Source organism: Phyllopteryx taeniolatus, chromosome 12 (genome assembly GCF_024500385.1).
Source record: "Phyllopteryx taeniolatus isolate TA_2022b chromosome 12, UOR_Ptae_1.2, whole genome shotgun sequence".
NCBI classification, from domain to species: Eukaryota; Metazoa; Chordata; class Actinopteri; order Syngnathiformes; family Syngnathidae; genus Phyllopteryx; species Phyllopteryx taeniolatus.
The window spans coordinates 19,753,209-19,766,859 of record NC_084513.1 but is presented as its reverse complement, the minus strand read 5'-3'; the positions used below and the strand labels follow the sequence as shown (position 1 = coordinate 19,766,859).

The following is a 13,651-nucleotide window of genomic DNA, read 5'->3' as shown; positions in this document are numbered from 1 at the left end:
TCTGGCTAGATCCGTATGATTGGTATATCAAGGAGAAAGTGCCAAAATGTGGTATAGTACGGCTCAGTTACATACAAATATTTTGACAATGGAGACTCCAATTCACGGTTGCCCTCCAATCCACTATATGCGGAATGTCATGTGACCAGACCCAGAAAACAAGTTAACTGACTTCCTGTGTGTGCTATGCAATTTTTTTATTATTTTTATTATGCAATTTTTTGAATTGCTAAAATGTTGTGTTCTTTATGGCTCGTGTCTTCGGACAAACGTTAAACATTTATTTATAGGATATACTGTATGCAAATACGAACAAAGCCTAAACATTAAAAGTCTTTGGTGGCTCTGTGGTGGAATATTGCTTGACAAAAATACATTGTACACATTTAAAGTTTGTACGACTGCTTTTTCATAGTCCCCTTCGCCATTGACCCGAACCAGGAGGAAGTACTTAGAACTGTTTTGCCGAATGCTCGAGTAGTTTGCGCATATACCGGAGTTTGTCCAGAGTGCAGTCTGAGAGTAACTTCCAATATTAAATGCAACATTTTGTTCACGAAAATTACAGTATATCACAATATAGAAATGATGAGATACAGTTGAGCAAAATAATACCCAAAACATTTTGGTCTTCATCCGAGGTTGTCAGTTTGTGAGAAGAATTTCTCTGCTCGTAGTAAAAATAAAATGAACAGACATACTTAAAAAGAACGAGCCAATTGTTAAACACATGACATCATAAAATAGTTTTCATTGGTCATTTAGAAAGGCAGTGTTGACAGAGAATACTGAGATAAAATGAATAAATGAATTGTTAAGTGGGCAACATAACATATGTAGCCCGTAATGGAGGAGAAATATTTTTCCAATTACCACCGGCAGATGACAATGGAACCACAAAACCAATGCGCACTGCACTGAGCTGGACTTCCTGGTGTAAAAAAGGCTGATGGGACCTGCACAAAAATACTACAAATGCTGCCATTAGAAAACGTTTTTACTTATTGATGTAACCGTTCGCAGTGGCACGCTCGGCTGTATAAAAACAACTCCACGCTGGTCCTTAGAGCCCTAAAACATTTGTTTGGAGTGACATCTCGTGTGGCTGTTTTCCATTAATGCTATGATTTATATTTGCTGTGTTTTGAAAATGGTGGTATTTCCATCATGGTCAGCAAAGAACTGGATCAAATGCAATCTTTCATTCAATGACTAAACTCAGTTCGATGCCTTTCATACAAGCAAGCAAGACACCACTGTCGGCGAATGCATGTATGAACGTTTGCGTGTGAGCGTGAGTGTGTGTGTGGTTGCCAATTTGCACTGCCTGCGCCTCTGACGCACAACGTGTTAATTTGACAGAATAGGCGGCCATTTTTGGTGTGCCAGTTTACATGCTAAAGTTATAAGTAGGGCATTAAAAAGAAATTGTTATTAACTGCTGCATCGTTACCATTTAGGTTTAATCTGTCAGACCACGGCCACTGAATAACTGAATGTGGTCAGACAGCAAAGTTTGGTGAGCCGGCAAATGGAGAGCCATGGAAAACATTGCATATATTAACAGTTTTGGGGATTATTACTTCTGCCAAGGAGGTTTTATTTTCTCCAGTTTGTTTGTTAGTCAGCACAACTACGTCAAAACCTTTTTCCCCCCCCCAAAAGTGGGAATAGTCCAAGGAATAACTCATAATGTTATGTGTTCCCGCAAAGCTGCAAATCTAGCATTTTTCCATCTTTGTAAACAACATTTTCATTAATAACACGATCGAGACGGCTTGATTGGCAATGACAAATCTTAGCCCTATGCAGATGTTCTGTTGAGTTCTGTTGGTTTCACAACACAATTGCCTCAAAGAGGTACGGATACAAAACCTAGACGTTTTGTATAATCAATGCAATCGTTCCTCCCCCAGTTATTAATGACAAGGCCAACTTGCGTAATAGAAAAAAAACAACAATTTGAAAACAATCTACAAAGTCGGAAAACCTGCAGTAATGCAGGGCTGTATTATGTAGTGGTGGCACACACTAAGTGCACCCTGTGGACCTGTACAATTTGGTACCAATCCAAATTAGGATTATTTAACATTGGCGGAAGTCTGCATTTTGCGTTCCATTGTAGTTTTAGTTCTGATAATAACTCGAGCCTCGTTTCCACCAAGCAGTATAATTTAGTTCAGGAGGCATTACAGGTTGTAGGGATGCACTGATACCACTTTTTTCAGACAGAATACAAGTACTGCCTGGACACGTGTACTCACCAATACCAATACTAGATAATGCAATTACGTCTTACAGTTTTAATAAAACCGGTTTTATTTTAATACATTTTTTTCACACAAAAGACTTCTTGAACATGGCTTGAGTTTCACTCAGATAACACTTTGTAGAGGAACAAATTGTCATAACTTACATAACATCTAACTGCGTGTTTTATCTAACAGTCTTGCCACACGTAACTTAAGCGTAGCCTGTAACACAAGGCATTTCAGTTATGTGGTGTCACAGTCTAAAAACGAGTTGGCGCTTTATAAAAGTAGTACATGGATAAGAGATGAAGAGCAGAGTCTGGTGCATATAAAAGCATGAATACGAATGCAATGTTATGCGAGTATCGGAGCATTTCATCGAGTCAAAGTACGAGTTCAGACGAACGGTTGGATATCAGTGAATCCCTAATAGCATGTTTTAATTAGAGAGGGTCCCAAAAAGCAGAACAGACCGTCCGACTTTTCAGTTCCCTTCGTTGGTGTGTCGGTTTCAGTGGTACACTTTGGTCCACCTGTGGAGAGTGGTGTTAGACACAATGTCGTCTGTTTATTGGTCGGCATAGAATTGTCCGACTACTGTCATGTCACGATGAATGAATGGGAAGAAAATGAAAACTGCCTTCTTTTTTTTTTTTTTTTTAAATAAAATAAATAAATAAAAATCTTTGTATTTGGTCGAAAGGTTTTAAAGCAGTATTTCTTGTATAGTAGTACCGTCAGCACCATGTCACGTATATATGTTTTAATTGGTGAATTGGTAATTAGTACGTCTGCCTCACAGTCAGGAGATACAGGTTGTGTGTGTGTGCGTATTTGTGTGTGTTTTGCATGTTCTTCCAATTCTTGTGTTGGGTTTCTCCAGTTACTCTCGGTTAACTGAAGACTACTAAATTGATCATGGTTGTGCATGTAAATGGTTCTATCAGTCCCCTTCGATTGATTGGTGACCAGTCCAGGCTGTACCTTCCTTCTTGCACAAAGTCAACGGTCACAGTTACGCCAGCCTACATACACTGTAAGGGAAACAGAAGCCTGATCAGGATTGATCGATCTAAACCATAACCAACTAAAGTGTACAACTTGGTGGCTTGGATTTTGACGTTATTAACAGGGATCAAAGGAAACAAAAAATGAGTCTAGTAAGTGAATATCAATATGGTGGACAAGCAGACACCTGCCCCCCCCCCCGCCAACAAAGTACTCCATAGGGAAGTGGACAAACCGCCTCTAACATTCCACAAATCTTTGGAGTTTTAATTAGAAATCCCACAGAGCAAACAAATGCAAAAAGAAACATGAGAGCCCAATGAACAGAAGAAAAAAATAAATCCTCTGCTGCCTTCCATCAATATCCATTTCCCAGGCGTCCTTCACCTCCCCACGGTTTTCAGTTAACATGCGTCAGGATTAGATAGCAGATAAATAAACTGCACAGACAGAGATTTGAGGAAGAGCAGCGTGACCGTGTTCTGTCCCCCAATTGTGTCCAAAACGGAGAAGACCACCAAACAATGTGCAGATTGAGCCAAATGGCGCAAGCTATGAAGTCCTCTTTCCTCTGGAATAATTAGTAATGCCACAACTCAAGGGCTTTCCTCTCATCGCGACAAAGCTATCGATGTCTGAACAGATAAATGTCAGAAGGGAGAGAACATGCACCAGTCGTCACAGTTGCATCACGGGAGTGTTAGGCTATCAAACAATGGCCCCACTTTGTCTCCAAGTATGATTCAGATAATGACAACCAAGCAGGTTTTCAATGCAAAAAAAAACGGCATAAGGAGATGCATGTTAAACATTCCAGGAAAATATTAAAAACATCATCGAGAACTAGAATTAACACAGGACAAGAGGGACGGAACAAGGCTGTTCTCCCGCACTTTTATGTTATGGTCCAAATACAGTGGAACTTCCCAAAGCGGGATGGCTCAAAAGGTGCTCCGATTCAGAAAACTGCCTAACGATTCTGGAAAAATATACCTTTAACAAAGCAAAGGAATGCAGACCTCATCACTCATGACATCGGACACGGTGTCAGCAAATCTCGGGAGACTTCAGCTCAGTCAGCATCTAAACTCCACATGTTGTCATCATCTTGACCAGAACTCACTCCTTTTTAAAACATCACCCCCATACTCAAAAACCTGCACTGGCTCCAACGTCCTTTCTCCTAATACCCCCTTAACCTCTCTGACCCATCCATCCCTACTTTCCATCATGTCTTTTATGCTCTTCTTCCTCCATGCTTCTCGCGGTACCGCTAGCCTGTTTATCCCATTTTGGGTCTGGAGCTCTTGATAACCTACCCCCTCATCCATGGAATTCACTTCCACAGTCACTCCAGGATATCGACTCCCTCCACAATTTTAACTCCTGTCTTAAAAACTCCTTGATTTGCAGACACCATCTGACTTTTACACATTTTATGAGCTTTCTTTTATGGCAATCGTAATTATCGTTAAATTTTTTATTGGTGTTCTAAGGTGATCTTGAGCGTCCTGAAAGATGCCTACAAATACAATGCACAATTATTATGTGTCTTTCACTTTTACTTTTGTCTCTTTGTGAGTGGTAAAATACAGAAAAAATTTTATAACAGAAATGTATTGTAAATTGGGAAAGTGGTTCACAGGTCTCTGTCCTGGCTATTCAGTAAAAAAAATGGCTAAGTTGGCTATAACAAAAAAAAAAAAAAAGAAAACAACAGATAACAGCTGTGTTTATGTGAAGAGACTCAACTCCTAAGCACAAGCAGTAATCGTCGCCACCATGCATGTCATCAAAGTTAAGGGTGATGATTACACAATTTCACTATACAGTGGCGTACTTCTTGTTGTGACAGTGAAGAATGTTACTCAAAGCATTGCCGGTACAGCTACTAAAAGGATTTATTATGTTGACGGAAAACTTAGAAGTGATGAGTTCAATTTCCATTACTTCCCACGGGACAGTTTTTCTTTTAGTTCCGAAACAGTCAATGGTCCACCTTTAAGGTAATAATAATAAAAAATAAAAAAAAAGATGATAATAATGTCTGACCACCGTAAAATGTAATTGTAGTTTCTCCCAAATGGTGGAAAAAAAATTTGTATGATAAGGTGTGTTTAGTGGGGGTGAAAAAATAGCAGCATAGTTGCATTTGACTTACCTCAGAAGCCCCCCCTGCCCTTTGAGCAGGGCCTCATATGGAGCACCAAGCCTCAGGTCCCCTGGGCACTGATGTGTGCTCTCCACCGGAGCCCTCGCAGTGAGCCCCCTCCCCCTTTGGAGGGCGGGTGTGTGCGCGCGAGCGTGTGGACTTGCAGGAAGCTGGCCCACTCACGACACCCTACAGCCACAAGTCATTCACACCTGCAACACACAGGGAGAGAGAACTTTGCTTCATCGGGTGACAAGCAAACAAGCGCAGCGGCAAGGAAAAGCACTCAGTCGCTGGTGTTGACATGACAACATGGAGCAAACATACAAGTGGTGCAAAGTTTTAGGTCACTGACTATTTACACTCCTTTTCCAACCAAACACTTATTTAGACTTCAAGCGAAGAGGGACCACATAAAAGCCTGTGACAGGTTACATGTGCTCCAGCATGTATAGAGTGCAACGTCGAAGGTCGAGCACCTTCAAAGATGAGAATTTGTGTTTTGGTATGAAGCTCCTCAGAGATGATCGCCAGGTGTCATGCGGATGAGTAAGAAGTGTTCCTTTGGTTTTGAAAGTCAACCAAAACTAGCCTCACGGAACAGATACCAGTCTATCGCCACCAAGCATTGGACAGCTCGCTATAATGAAAAGACGACAGCGCCGAATTGGAAAAAGAGATAAATAAGAACCTGTGTGCATCACGTAAATAAATGATGCAAGAAATTGCTTAGCAATTGAGGGGGCCCTCCGTTCTCAAATAAGAAAGTGTGCCTTCCGTGCATGGAAACCAAGCCTGGACAGGGCATACACATTGCCCATAAAATGTTTTCTTCGAAGGCACAAAAAAGAGCCAAAAGAAACGGTCTCTCAACGGGGGGATGTGGAGGGAATAATATACAAAGAGGCCACTAGCATTAGTTGCTGAATTGCTGCCTTGCCTGACTGTCTAGCTGCTTTCCACACAATCGTTTGTTATCAAAAGGTGGAGCGGTTCATTCATCATTTTTCAATTTGTTTTGGGGGGGTTTTTTTAACTGAAAAATGAGCGCATGTGCGACTTTAGGACGTAACCTGATAGCAGAGCTACAAAAGCACCACTGACGCTTTTAATAATAATAATTATAAAAGAAGAAAAGGTCTCTCACACACAGACACACACACCCTAGAAATCTAAATTCCAGTACCTGTTGGCTTTGGAAGGCAACAAAATGGCAAAAGTGCATAGGAACGTGCATTTACACACTCCTTAGCAGATTTAGTTGTGGTTGGCGCTGAGCTACTGAACGTATCTCCCATCTATAAAGTTATCCATCCATCCATTTTCTGAGCCGCTTCTCCTCACTAGGGTCGCGGGCGTGCTGGAGCCTATCCCAGCTGTCATCGGGCAGGAGGCGGGGTACACCCTGAACTGGTTGCCAGCCAATCGCAGGGCACATAGAAACAAACAACCATTCGCACTCAGAGTCATGCCTACGGGCAATTTAGAGTCTCCAATGAATGCATGTTTTTGGGATGTGGGAGGAAACCGGAGTGCCCGGAGAAAACCCACGCAGGCACGGGGAGAACATGCAAACTCCACACAGGCGGGGACGGGGATTGAACCCCGCACCTCAGAACTGTGAGGCTGATGCTCTAACCAGTCGTCCACCGTGCCGCCATCTATAAAGTTAACCGCTACAAAAAAAAGATGCTAACACGAACAGCTCAAGATCACACAAATAAATTCCATAACCTGTGTATGCTTTGTAAGGGATCAAACCAACGGGGGAGACATAAACCACCCCAAAAAAAGTGCTATTGTCAGTATTATAGTGAAAGCTACCTTTAGCATGCTAAGCTGTGGGTGAAACAGAATCTATATTTGCAATTTTTCCTCTCCAAAAGCCCAAAATATGCTAAGTGACAATAAGTCATGTCTACACCTTTATATGTTTAAATTACATTACATCGGGATGCTTATGATGCAGAAAAATAACAAAGGGGACATGCTAATGCGCTTCTTAGAACGTGTGTATATCAGAGTGAAAGCCAACTTCAGCGTTTAGCTCTGGGTGACAGAGATTTCCCATTTTAACCACTCCAAAGAAGCTGCTCTTAATAAAAAAAATTATAATAACTCAAAAATATGAGTCTACTACACTTTATAAATTTGTATTCCATGAAGTCTGTATGCTTGAAAAGGCAACAAATGACAATGGGAGCACTTTTAAGTATGCTAAACCTTTATAAGAACCTGTGGCAAGAATCTTATTTGTTTTAAAATTATAATCACTGATAATATCACTGATTTGTGATAAAAGTATAAAAGCCTGTGTTCAATGAAAAGCTTTCGCATCTTTAGCTTTGGTGACAAGGTTTGTATTTGCTATTTTAACATACAATACTAAGATCAAAATGTCACATCTCGATCTTATAAATTTGATTTCCACTAAATAAGAAAGCTTATAAGGTAACAGATGTCAAGGGGGGATGTTTAAGTGTGGTAAAACTATTATGCACCTGTGTATAATGTCTTACTGAAAGCTATCTTTGGCATGTTTAGCTTTGGGTGACACAGCGTACAGATTTGCCATTTTAACCTAGAACAGCTTTCTGGACCAAGTCAAGGCATCATGTGGACCCACGACCATTTGTTGTTAAATAAAGTAGGTACATCGTGACGGTGACAGTTTTTTTTCTTATATACCGTATAGGCCACTGTCACAGACTGTACTACGTACAGCTATATTCAGCACTACAGTAGCACTTGTAATCATGTGACTATCAAACTGTTTATTTACCAGATTTGTGAGATTAATGACAACGGTAAGACTGGTTAAAAAGTTCAGAAACTTGACTTGGTTTGTAAATCAATGGCAGGACCAGTCTTTTTTCCATTCATTCGAAAGCCAGCGCAAATCCGTATGTTGCGCGACCGTGGCTTTAATAAAAAGCAGGAAGTTGGATACATGAGGCGGCACTTCCAAAACGAAACACGGATCCTTAACCAAACATATCCACTGAACTTGGCGGCCAAATCACGCAAGACTGAGATCCCAGTAAGGCAGAACTACACAACTGATCACTCACCAGTTTACAGCGCAACAAAGAGCAAATTATGTTTAGCCCCGGGTGGCATTATTTTGGGGTAACATAAGCGAACACGGAATGTCTCAATGCAGCTTCTGAGATGTTACTCAAATATAAACTTTTTTTTTTTTTTTTACTTGAAATGTGCATTTAACCTGTTCTGATTTACTTTACTTTTATTTGCATGTTCAGTGTTACTTGAAATTTAAGCCTGAGATGCCTATGCTGCTTAACTGAATGTTGGCGAGCCTTTCTTTTTTGAGTTGCAGGCATCAAAATACAATTTGTATTGAAATTTAGGTCTGACGTGTTTATGCCAGTTTACTCGCTATTTAAGTTATTTGTGTGAACTGCTAATAAAGTGTTTGGATGTGTGTTTAAAAAGCACAATGTATTTCTGTGTTTTGGCGAATGCATTTATTCCTGTTCATGCATTGTTGCGTTAAGTAGTTTCATTTATGGTACAGACAGATATTAGTATTTTCATGGAAAGCAAAACATCCCATTTGCAAAACCACAAATGTGAAAAGGATGTGTGTCATTTTTATTTTGTTTGACGGACTGGTTATGCAAATCGAAACATTTTGAAGTTCGTATCTTTGCCCTGAGAAATCCCTTGCAACAGGACCCCTCTGAATTTTAATTGAGGACCCCTGACCTATAATAATAGCTCAAAATATCCCATCAACACCTTACACATTTGAATTCCGCTACCTTTTTATTGTTTACAAGGCAACATATGACAAGAGGGACTTATGTTTAAGTGTGCTAAAATTTCTAAGAATGTGTGCATAGTCTCAAATTTAAAGCTTTACCATCTTTTTAGCTGTGCTTGACACGGTGCATATTTGTTATTCTAACCAATGACAACAGCTTAAATATGTCACACTGTAAATTTGAATTTCACTGCCTCTATGTTTATGACGCAACACGACAAGGGGACATTTTTAAGTGTGCTAAAACCATAAGGACTTGTGGATGGTATCAAAACAAAAGCTTTAGCAGGTTTAGCTTTGGGTGACATGGTCCACAGACTTGCCATTTTACGTCCAACTTATTAATTTGAAGTCCACTACCTGTGAAATTACATAAGTGAACAAACGACAAGAAGAGCATGTTTAAGTGCGCTAAAACTATAAGACTTGTGGATTGAGTCGACTTGAAAGCTAGCCTTAGGTCTTGGTCCAGAGTTGTTATTTTACCTGTGAGAATAGCTCAAAATGTCATGGCTTCACATGATAAATTTGAATTCCAATCTCTGTGTACGTTTATTAGGGAGGGGAATGACAAGGGGATATTTATAAGTGTGCTAAAACAAGACATGTTTAGTTTTGGGTGACATGGTGCAGAGATTTGGCATTTTAAGATACAATAATAGCACAAAATGTAATGGCTACAGCTTATACATTTGAATTCCAATGTCTCTGTAGGCCTATGTTTATAGGGCAACAGATGACAAGGGGAATATGCTTAAGTGTGCTAACACTATGGGAGCATTCGCAAAACGTCATCGTGACGTAATTCTGGCGAAGGCGCATTAACATTGGTTGGTAGACATGCCATTCACCTCCATGTAATTTTGGCTAAGAAACCTTGTTTGTGTGGCTTTTTAAATCACAGTATGCAAGTTTGGGTCAGCTGATGCCAAGCAAAGTTATGCAGCAAGGCTTCAACCACAATTTGCCTTAAATATGAAGTTACGCACAAATGTGTCCCAAATCTGTCCGCTTAGCCTGACTGACGGCATACATTTAAATCGATAACTTTTAATTTTGGCCTACACAAAATATTTAATAAAAAAAGTCTCTCGATGCATAGAAGTGTCAATCATACAAGTGTTAATTGGAAAATGTTCAGACGGCAATGCATCGCCATACGTGAAGTCTGTTTGCATATTATAAAGGCTCATATCCATTTGTAATTTGTATACGCTAGTAGGCCTACTTAAGAGGTCAAATATCACCAAAAGTAACATCAAGCATCAAGTATTTAAGAGTGAGATGGAAGTTATTACCTCATGTGAAATGTATCTTTTGCTTGTGCCAAATATCAAATACGAACATATCTAATATCATAATATTACACTGCAAAATAAGTGATTACAAAGTTAAGTGTCTTACGATTACCATACAAAAGTGCCGAAAGCAAACATGGCCGGTCAGTATGCTTCCAGTTGTGTCACGTCATGTGGCTTTACGTAAGCTTTCAGTGAGCTTCATGTGTCTTTTAGGATGCCGCAAAAGCTGTAAGAACCGTTCGTTGGCGATGTGCATGTACGGCCCATAACGCAACACGGCAGTACCGTTCGTTAATTAACGGAAATAAGCGTGAGGCTATTGACTTCCACAGGCTTTCTGCCAACCGAAACACCACGTGACCATTTGGTGACGACAAGGCGAACGCTGCCAGAAGAACTTGTGGACAGTGTCCGACTGAAAGCTAGTTTTAGCATTAAGCTCCTGGTTGACAGGGTGCAACCTAAAGGCATAGCTAAACGGCTGCAAATTATACATTTTTAATTCCACTACCTGCATATGTTTGTTCGACAACTCATAACAAAAGGGGACATTTTAAATGTGCTGAAACTATGACAACTTGAGGATAGCGTCCTCACTAGCTTTAGCGTGCTTAGCCGTGTGTGACACTAAGCCCATACCTGCCCCGACCTGACAGCATCACTTCAAAAAAACGCAACAGTTGTGTGACAAAAACAACAAGATAAGCTTTAAACAAAGATTGTTGATGGATACCAAATGCCGGTTACACTTTATAAATTCAAGCTACTCTCGTCTGTGGACACCACAAAACGTATGCTAGCACTACAAGAACCTGTGGCTCTGTTCTTAAGTAGAAACAAAGCTACAACACACGTTAGCGTGTTTCAAGTGTGTGTGTGATACAGCACAAAGCCGCACAAAGTTCCTCACAAACGGCCTCCTAAAATATACACACACGCGGATACAAACCCCAAACTATAAATAAACTTAAAGCACACATCGGCTACGAATCAGTCGAGACTCACCCCTCCCCATTAAATCTCAGCGCCCCACTTGGACAACTCCTGGCAGATACCAAAAAAAAAGAAAAAGAAAAAAATGGTCGAGCCAGTAGCGCTTGAAAAACTCCAGGAACTTTTTTTTTTTTCCCCCATTTTTTCCCCTAAAAAAAGAAGTTGTTCCTGTTTCGCCACAGAGCTACTGCTGTGGTGGGGGTGAGGTGATGGGGGGAAGGGAGGACTCGAGCATTCATGGAGCCTCTTGGCCAGCGCAAACAAAGTCTTCCTCCGAAGAGGGAGGTCACTGGACGCAAGGGAACAACGACGTCTCGCCGGACCACAAACGCAACACGGGGGGGGGTGCCTTCACGGTCTCACCGTGGCTTCATAAAATAAAAGCCCCCCGTGTGAGGGCCTTCGGTCGGCGGGCGTGCGTTGCTCAAGTTATGCTAGCTCTGTTAACAATGTAACAATTAAAATGAGAAGGCGCAGGGCCTTTATAATCTCTCACCGCCGCCGTGTACAAATCACACTAAAGAGCTTCTTTTTTTTTTTTTTTTTTTTTTTTGAATGATAACATATTAAATACAAATTTTTAAAAAACAATACCCCACGTCCGCGGAGCTCCCGTGGAATGCACGACACGCGCGACGGGCATTGTAATCCTTTTTTTCCATTTTCACCAACAAACTCGGGCGGTCCTCCGGTGTCGGCGGCGGCTAAAAAAACAGCATTTCTCCGCGGCTTTTGCGCCATGCCGAGACCATCGTGAATAATCCGCTTTTGTCGCTTGCTTGCTTGCTGGGAATGGGAGGGGGAGGAGGAAGGGGGGAGCGGAGGGGGTTAAAAAAAATGGGGCTTCTGTAACGTGGAAAAGGAGCGCCTCGGTTGTCCGCCACGGCTGTGGACGCGACGCGGGGCTTTGCTAGCCAGCAGCAGCCGAAGAGCCTTCGGGTGGGTGGGTGGGTTGGGAGGGAGGGAGGGAGACGGACGGATACCGGAGTGAGATGTCCCCCGCGTGTGCCCCGTTGCCAGGAGGCGAGCTATGCCTTACACGGGCGACACTTTTTTTTTTATTATTATTTTTTTTTTAATTATCCACCTGGATTCGTCATCCACCAAAAACATGACACTCACCTGGGACTTTTAATTCCTCCTTCGCGACAGGGCAAAATCCCATTTTACGACACCATAATAAAACACAAACACGTCTCCCTACCCCCCACCCCCCCTTTCGCCCGAGTTGTTTTTTTTTTTTCCTCCAGTGGTCCAACTCCATTGCATCCCAGTCAAGATTTTCTGACGTCGGGCTACCAGCACTACCGCCAACAGCAGCACCCCTCTCCGTGACGCTCAAATGGTTTGCTCCGATTTCTGAGTAGCAATTCTAGGTCAGGTCTGTGTGCCAGTGAGGCTGCTTGTCGGACAGTAGAGGCACACTCGGGGACAGTAGAGGCACACTCGGGTACACCTTCCCGAAAAAAAATAAACAAATAAATAAATAAACGACACTAAAACATTCGCCCGTCCACTCGCATAAACAACTACTTCATAGTTTAGTAGTTAGCTTGGAGTTTTGGTACTTTCGGCAGCAACTTCTTGTGCTGGAAACGCATTCGGACATCACCCCCTCTATGGATGATGGCGTCCCTGCCATCAGCTTTAAAACAAAAAATAAAATACATTTCCATTTTTCACTTTATTTAGTGTTATAGAATTATTTTGAAATTGTTTTGTGTAAATATACGTTTTGATGTTATTTTAAATTATTCAAGTGCAAACAAAATAATTTGGTATACTGTATATTATTTGGTTATAGTTTTACTTCATAAAATGTGTTTTTTTAAAGTATTTATAAAAAAAATATATACACTGTATGTACTTATGGTAAATACCTATTTGGCTGTCACCCGGCTTCCGTGCAATCAGTTACTAAAAAGAATGTGATTCATTTATTTTTATTTTTTAAATTATAATTAATAATGTCAATGATATGCAGTTTAGTTTTATACTTTTTTTAAATTTGTCTATGTAAATGCACGTTTTGATGTCATTGTTAAATGTAATGATGGTGTCCCTCAAATCAAATGCTAACAAAATTCAATTATTTTAAAGGATTTAAATGTATTTTGAATTTAAATTGTATATAATTTATTTTGAATTCTTTTTAAAC

The 13,651-nt window shown here is 40.8% G+C and overlaps 1 protein-coding gene across 9 annotated transcripts in view; it reads right to left on the bottom strand.

Moving 5' to 3' along the window:
• bcl9 (BCL9 transcription coactivator) overlaps nt 1-12,733 on the bottom strand; it is a 43,983-nt gene extending 31,250 nt beyond the window's left edge. For 7 of the 9 annotated variants that reach the window (XR_009791261.1, XR_009791263.1, XR_009791262.1 and 4 more), the window contains exons 1-2: nt 12,088-12,427; nt 5,422-5,624 (exon numbers count right to left, since the gene is read on the bottom strand). The gene's annotated coding sequence lies outside the window, so the exon portion shown is untranslated. Of the gene's footprint in view, nt 1-5,421; nt 5,625-11,505; nt 12,040-12,087; nt 12,428-12,615 lie in introns of those variants that run through there. The other 2 variants (XR_009791265.1, XR_009791264.1) reach the window with 2 other exon arrangements.
• Nucleotides 12,734-13,651: the final 918 nt, after the last annotated feature.